Raw genomic sequence first — 6,905 nt, forward strand, 5'->3', positions numbered from 1 at the left:
GAAAAAAACTGAGCGTGATAGCATTCGAACATTTAATCCTCAGATCCGAAGTGCGACGCCTTATTTATTAGGCCACACGGTCCCTGACGACCAAGTATAACTTGTATACGACTCATCTCGTAACGCTCACACCCTGAGGAATTGTGTTTTCGTTCCACACAGCCGCTGCCCCTTGCTCTTTCCCACCCAAACGTTACATTCAACCTCTTACGAGACCGACCAAATATAGACTGGGAAACAAGACCACACACTTTGTGCATTCGGAATCGAAGGCAGGGCGTCCCTCGCCGCATTTGCTACCATGGCCATTTGCTACTTCTGCAGAAGCGGCGGCGGCGGCGACGACGACGACGACGACCGCGAGATGCTCTGAGATATGTGAGAAATTCATCTATAAAATGTAATTCAGACTGCCTCGTCCCACCTTATGCTCTAATGCTTTGGCAAATGCTTTATCTGCGCCATTCGCCTTAATCACATCTGAGCGTAATTCTTAATAAAACGCTTGTCGCTAATTGTTCGTCATCACAGATACTGTTTGCTATACGGCCACGACGCACAACTGATTTCCAAAATTCGTCTTCCTCCTCTGAGGATGGAACTCACGATCCCTGGTTTGCTAGACCAGTGCTCTACCACTGAGCTAAAGAGGCGCGGCCCAGCGGTACTCTTGCGTACTTCGTCCTTACGGTCCTCTGGGTCATCATACTTGAGTTGACTACACTTCATATTACCGACTACTATTTGCAGCTATGGCGATCCATTACTGCTTGGCTACACATCTGACACGTAACCGATGTGCTCTCCAAACAACAACACTTGCATTTAAGAACATGTCTTTCACACATGTCTACAAAATCACCTTTACCTTCAAATACAGTTTTCTTGCGACTGACAGAGACGTAGCCAAAGTTAAAAGTTGCTATTTCCATTACATCACGTTAATCAGAAAAACGGTAATTTACATCTGCAGCGGAACAAAATTCCGTTCCGCCCAGCGTGGGGCTCAAACGCTCGACCCTGGTATTAAGAATATCATGCTCTACCGACTGAGCTAGCCGGCTGCCTCGGTGAATACCTGCCGGTCTAGCACGTCACACAGTACTCGTTTGGGTTGGGTGGTCCCATACAGAATCTCTCCATGCTGCCTAATGTTTTCCTAACGCCACACTCGTCACGTACTTCACTTTCATTTCATAATCATTTCTGAGAGGTAAAGGAATTGCATGACAACCTGCAGAGCTAGTGGCATCAAAATTAACACACATACTTGATGTGACTCAAAAGCCGAACGAGTTACTTTAGGACGTTGTTTTAGATGTGCAAGTGCCAGTCAAAACTCGCGGTGACGGCACTCTGCCGACCATTTCGCTAGTTAACACCTGTCTTGTTGTGTGTGTTTCAAGCTCAAGAGCATCTCCAAGCAGAAAATGGTCAACAGTGACATTCAGACGGTTTCGTACTGCTCAATTACTACATTGAAACGGTATGTTTCTTTTTGAGAACTGGAAAAAAAAAAAAACTGAGCGTGACAGCATTCGAACCTGTAATCTTCAGATCCGAAGTCCGACGCCTTATCCATTCGGCTACACGGTCACTAGCGGCCAAGTATAACTTGTATACAACTCATCTCGTAACGCTCACACCCCTGAGGAATAGTGTTTTCGTTCCACACAGCCGCTGCCCCTTGCTCTTTCCCACCCAAACATTACATTCAACATCTTACGAGACCGACCAAATATAGACTGGGAAACAAGACCACACACTTTGTGCATTCGGAATCGAAGGCAGGGCGTCCCTCGCCGCATTTGCTACCATGGCCACTTGCTACTTCTGCAGAAGCGGCGGCAGCGGCGGCGGCAACGGCGGCGGCGACGACGACGACGACGACGAAGACGACCGCGAGAGGCTCTGAGATAAGTGAGAAATTCATCTATAAAATGTAATTCAGACCGCCTCGTCCCACCTTATGCAGTACCGCTTTGGCTAATGCTTTATCTGCGCCATTCGCCTTAATCTCATCTGAGCGTAATTCTTAATAAAACGCTTATCGCTAATTGTTCGTCATCACAGATACTGTTTGCTATACGGCCACGACGCGCAACTGATTTAAAAAATTCGTCTTCCTCCTCTGAGGTTGGGAACTCACAACCCCTGGTTTACTAGACCAGTGCTCTAACACTGAGCTAAAGAGGCGCAGCCTAGCGGTACTCTTGCGTACTTCCTCCTTACGGTCGTCTGGATCATCAGACTTGAGCTGACAACACTTCATATTACAGACTACTATTTGCAGCTATGTCGATCCATTACTGCTTGGCTACACATCTGACACGTAACCGATGTGCTCTCCAAACAACAACACTTGCATTTCAGAACATGTCTTTCACACATGTCTACAAAATCACCTTTACCTTCAAATACAGTTTGGTTGCAACTGACAGAGACGTAGGCAAAGTTAAAAGTTGCTATTTCCATTACATCACGTTAATCAGAAAAACGGTAACTACATCTGCAGCGGAACAGAATTCCGTTCCGCCTAGCGTGCGGCTCGAACACTCGACCCTAGGATAAAGAATATCATGCTCTACCGACTGAGCTAACCGGCTGCCTCGGTGAATACCTGCTGGTCTAGCACGTCACACAGTACTCGATTGGGTTGGGTGGTCCCATACAGAATCTCTCCATGCTGCTTAATGTTTTCCTAACGTCACACTCGTCACGTACTTCACTTTTATTTCATAATCATTTCTGAGAGGTAAAGGAATTGCATGACAACCTGCAGAGCTAGTGTCGTCAAAATTAACACACATACTTGATGTGACTCAAAAGCCGAACGAGTTACTTTAGGACGTTGTTTTAGATGTGCAAGTGCCAGTCAAAACTCGCGGTGACGGCACTCTGCCGACCATTTCGCTAGTTAACACCTGTCTTGTTGTGTGTGTTTCAAGCTCAAGAGCATCTCCAAGCAGAAAATGGTCAACAGCGACATTCAGACGGTTTCGTACTGCTCAATTGCTACATTAAAACGGTATGTTTCTTTTTGAGAACTGGAAAAAAAAAAAACTGAGCGTGACAGCATTCGAACCTTTAATCTTCAGATCCGAAGGGCGACGCCTTATCCATTAGGCCACACGGTCACTGACGACCAAGTATAACTTTTATACGACTCATCTCGTAACGCTCACACCCCTGAGGAATAGTGTTTTCGTTCCACACAGCCGCTGCCCCTTGCTCTTTCCCACCCAAACGTTACATTCAACCTCTTACGAGACCGAACAAATATAGACTTTGAAACAAGACCACACACTTTGTGCATTCGGAATCGAAGGCAGGGCGTCCCTCGCCGCATTTGCTACCATGGCCATTTGCTACTTCTGCAGAAGCGGCGGCAACGACGACGACGACGATGACGCCGACCGCGAGAGGCTTTGAGATATGTGAGAAATTCATCTATAAAATGTAATTCAGACTGCCTCGTCCCACCTTATGCTGTACCGCTTTGGCAAATGCTTTATCTGCGCCATTCGCCTTAATCACATCTGAGCGTAATTCTTAATAAAACGCTTGTCGCTAATTGTTCGTCAACACAGATACTGTTTGCTATACGGCCACGACGCGCACCTGATTTCCAAAATTCGTCTTCCTCCTCTGAGGATGGGAACTCACGAACCCTGGTTTACTAGACCAGTGCTCTACCACTGAGCTAAAGTGGCGCGGCCTACCGGTTCTCTTGCGTACTTCGTCCTTACGGTCGTCTGGATCATCAGACTTGAGCTGACAACACTTCATATTACCGACTACTATTTGCAGCTATGGCGATCCATTACTGCTTGGCTACACATCTGACACGTAACCGATGTGCTCTCCAAACAACAACACTTGCATTTCATAACATGTCTTTCACACATGTCTACAAAATCACCTTTACCTTCAAATACAGTTTTCATGCGACTGAGAGAGACGTAGGCAAAGTTAAAAGTTGCTATTTCCATTACATCACGTTAATCAGAAAAACGGTAATTTACATCTGCAGCGGAACAAAATTCGGTTCCGCCCAGCGTGGGGCTCGAACTCTCGACCCTGGGATTAAGAATATCATGCTCTCCCGACTGATCCAGCCGGCTGCCTCGGTGAATACCTGCGGGTTAGCACGTCACACAGTACTCGTTTGGGTTGGGTGGTCCCATACAGAATCTCTCCATGCTGCCTAATGTTTTCCTAACGTCACACTCGTCACGTACTTCACTTTTATTTCATAATCATTTCTGAGAGGTAAAGGAATTGCATGAAAACCTGCAGAGCTAGTGGCGTCAAAATTAACACACGTACTTGATGTGATTCAAAAGCCGAACGAGTTACTTTCCGACGTTGTTTTAGATGTGCAAGTGCCAGTCAAAACTCGTGGTGACGGCACTCTGCCGACCATTTCGCTAGTTAACACCGGTCTTGTTGTGTGTGTTTCAAGCTCAAGAGCATCTACAAGCAGAAAATGGTCAACAGAAACATTCAGACGGTTTCGTACTGCTCAATTGCTACATTAAAACGGTATGTTTCTTCTTCAGAACTGGAAAAGAACCGTGCGTGATAGCATTCGAACCTGTAATCTTCAGATCCGAAGTCCGACGCCTTATCCATTCGGCCACACGGTCACTAGCGACGATGTATAACTTTTATACGACTCATCTCGTAACGCTCACACCTCTGAGGAATAGTGTTTTCGTTCCACACAGCCGCTGCCCCTTGCTCTTTCCCACCCAAATGTTACATTCAACCTCTTACGAGACCGACCAAATATAGACTGGGAAACAAGACCACACACTTTGTGCACTCGGAATTTAAGGCAGGGCGTCCCTCGCCGCATTTGCTACCATGGCCATTTGCTACTTCTGCAGAAGCGGCGGCGGCGGCGGCGGCGACGCCGACGACGACCGCGAGAGGCTCTGAGATATGTGAGAAATTCATCTATAAAATGTAATTCAGACTGCCTCGTCCCACCTTATGCTGTACCGCTTTGGCAAATGCTTTATCTGCGCCATTCGCCTTAATCACATCTGACCGTAATTCTTAATAAAACGCTTGTCGCTAATTGTTCGTCATCACAGATACTGTTTGCTATACGGCCACGACGCGCAACTGATTTCCAAAATTCGAATTCCTCCTCTGAGGATGGGAACTCACGACCCCTGGTTTACTAGACCAGTGCACTACCACTTTTTTTTTTTTTTTTTTTTTTTTTTTTTTTTTGGGCCTCCCTTCTCCCCACACAGCCCATCCATTCGCTCTCCTTTTATGCCTTCTTCGGCGAGCTTCTATGCTATATCGACTGATTTTTTTTTTTCAAATTTACTGTGACAGTTAGGGAAATGAAATGATGTTTGGCTTCTTCGCCATGTGAGGCTTCTCCTCCGTAGAACTGAAAATTGAAAAATTAAGGCTTCTTGGGAATTAATAAATTGTCACTCTTGCTTCATACTGAAAAAAATTAAAGAAAAATAGAAAGATTGTAACTGAGGAACACGTGCAAGAAGCTTCCACTGCATTGTGTGCAACGAAACCACCTTCCGATATTACCGAGATCCTGGAAAATCATCATAGATGAAAGTAGTTGCTGGAGATATGGGGTTCATCCAGCAGTAAGTGTGAAGCCGCAGTGCCGTTTCGGGGTTCTGTCCGAGGCCTTCACGGCTACCGTAGCGGCCCTGGGGCACACGAAGTCCCCACCGTACCTCACCCTCAACAGCGATCCCCTACTTTGGCCTGTGACTACATTTTTCGTAGACGAGGGCTATTAAGATGTTTATTCAATCCCTTGTCTCTGAAACAGAATGTATAACATGTTACCAAAAGTTTTTTTGTGGTCCCTGCGCGTACATATCTGATAATATTTTGCTCTTTCGTATAATTCGTATTCTAAAACACGGTCATTGCCGTGTTCAGATATAACGTAATGTACATAATTGCCAAACAACCACAACACAGCATTGGTTTTCTGGACAGGGAAGAAAACACCATCGGGGAAGAGTAATTTTTCAACATTGATCTCAGTACTAACAGTTCTGGTTATAAAGGCTACCCGCCGTTGGAGTCCCCTCCATATTTCGGCGTATCCGCCACAGAGAAAGCGGTGGATCAATGTGTCAACTGCGTCACATCGGGTGCACACAATCGTGTCACTAAGACCAATGGAGTGCAACTTTTCGTTAGTGGAAACTACGTTATTAACAACTCGGTACCAGGTTGCCTGAATGTCGGAAGACAGTTCACGATTACTAATATTTTTCCAAATTCTTTTCCAGTCTTTGTCGGGATATCTGCACTCCATTTTGTTGACATGTTCTTTCGTTGTTAAGAGTTCCATTAATTTCCTGCAATTCCTTGATTGTGGATTCGTGACAATACTGTCCATGTAGCTAATCTCTAAAAAGAACTGGCGAATATATTTCAATTTATAATTAATTCCGCCTATATTTATGGGTGGACGTAAATTTTCTGGCTGTAGGAGTCGATACAGCCTGGCTGTAATACTATGTAGATGTTTTTCTATAATTTGTAGGGTCCTCTTTATATATAACGCCGTAGTCTTCCGCCATATATCTGTTAAACCTAGGCCACCTTCAGCGGAAGGTAACGTAACTGTACCGACTGCTACTCTAAAAATATTCCCTGTCCATATAAATCGGCAAATGATACTCATTATACGTTTGGCAATGGGTTTCGAAACTGGCAATATTTGACCTATATATATAGCTTTTGATAAAATTGACCAATTAATTATTCTGATTCGTTGTTTAATATTCAGATGTCTGGTCTGATTGAGTATTGTGGCTCCTCTGATTGTATCCAGTACTTTCTTCCAATTGTAGGTCATGGTCTGAAGCGGACATCGGTAAAAGGTGACACCCAGA

The 6,905-nt window shown here is 45.2% G+C and overlaps 1 non-coding gene across 1 annotated transcript; it reads right to left on the reverse strand.

The window, feature by feature from the left end:
- Positions 1-581: 581 nt before the first annotated feature.
- Trnaa-agc (transfer RNA alanine (anticodon AGC)) lies at positions 582-653 on the reverse strand. Its single transcript has one exon. It is a non-coding gene; the product is annotated as a tRNA-Ala (tRNA).
- Positions 654-6,905: the final 6,252 nt, after the last annotated feature.

This window comes from Schistocerca gregaria, chromosome 1, assembly GCF_023897955.1.
Source record: "Schistocerca gregaria isolate iqSchGreg1 chromosome 1, iqSchGreg1.2, whole genome shotgun sequence".
NCBI classification, from domain to species: domain Eukaryota; kingdom Metazoa; phylum Arthropoda; class Insecta; order Orthoptera; family Acrididae; genus Schistocerca; species Schistocerca gregaria.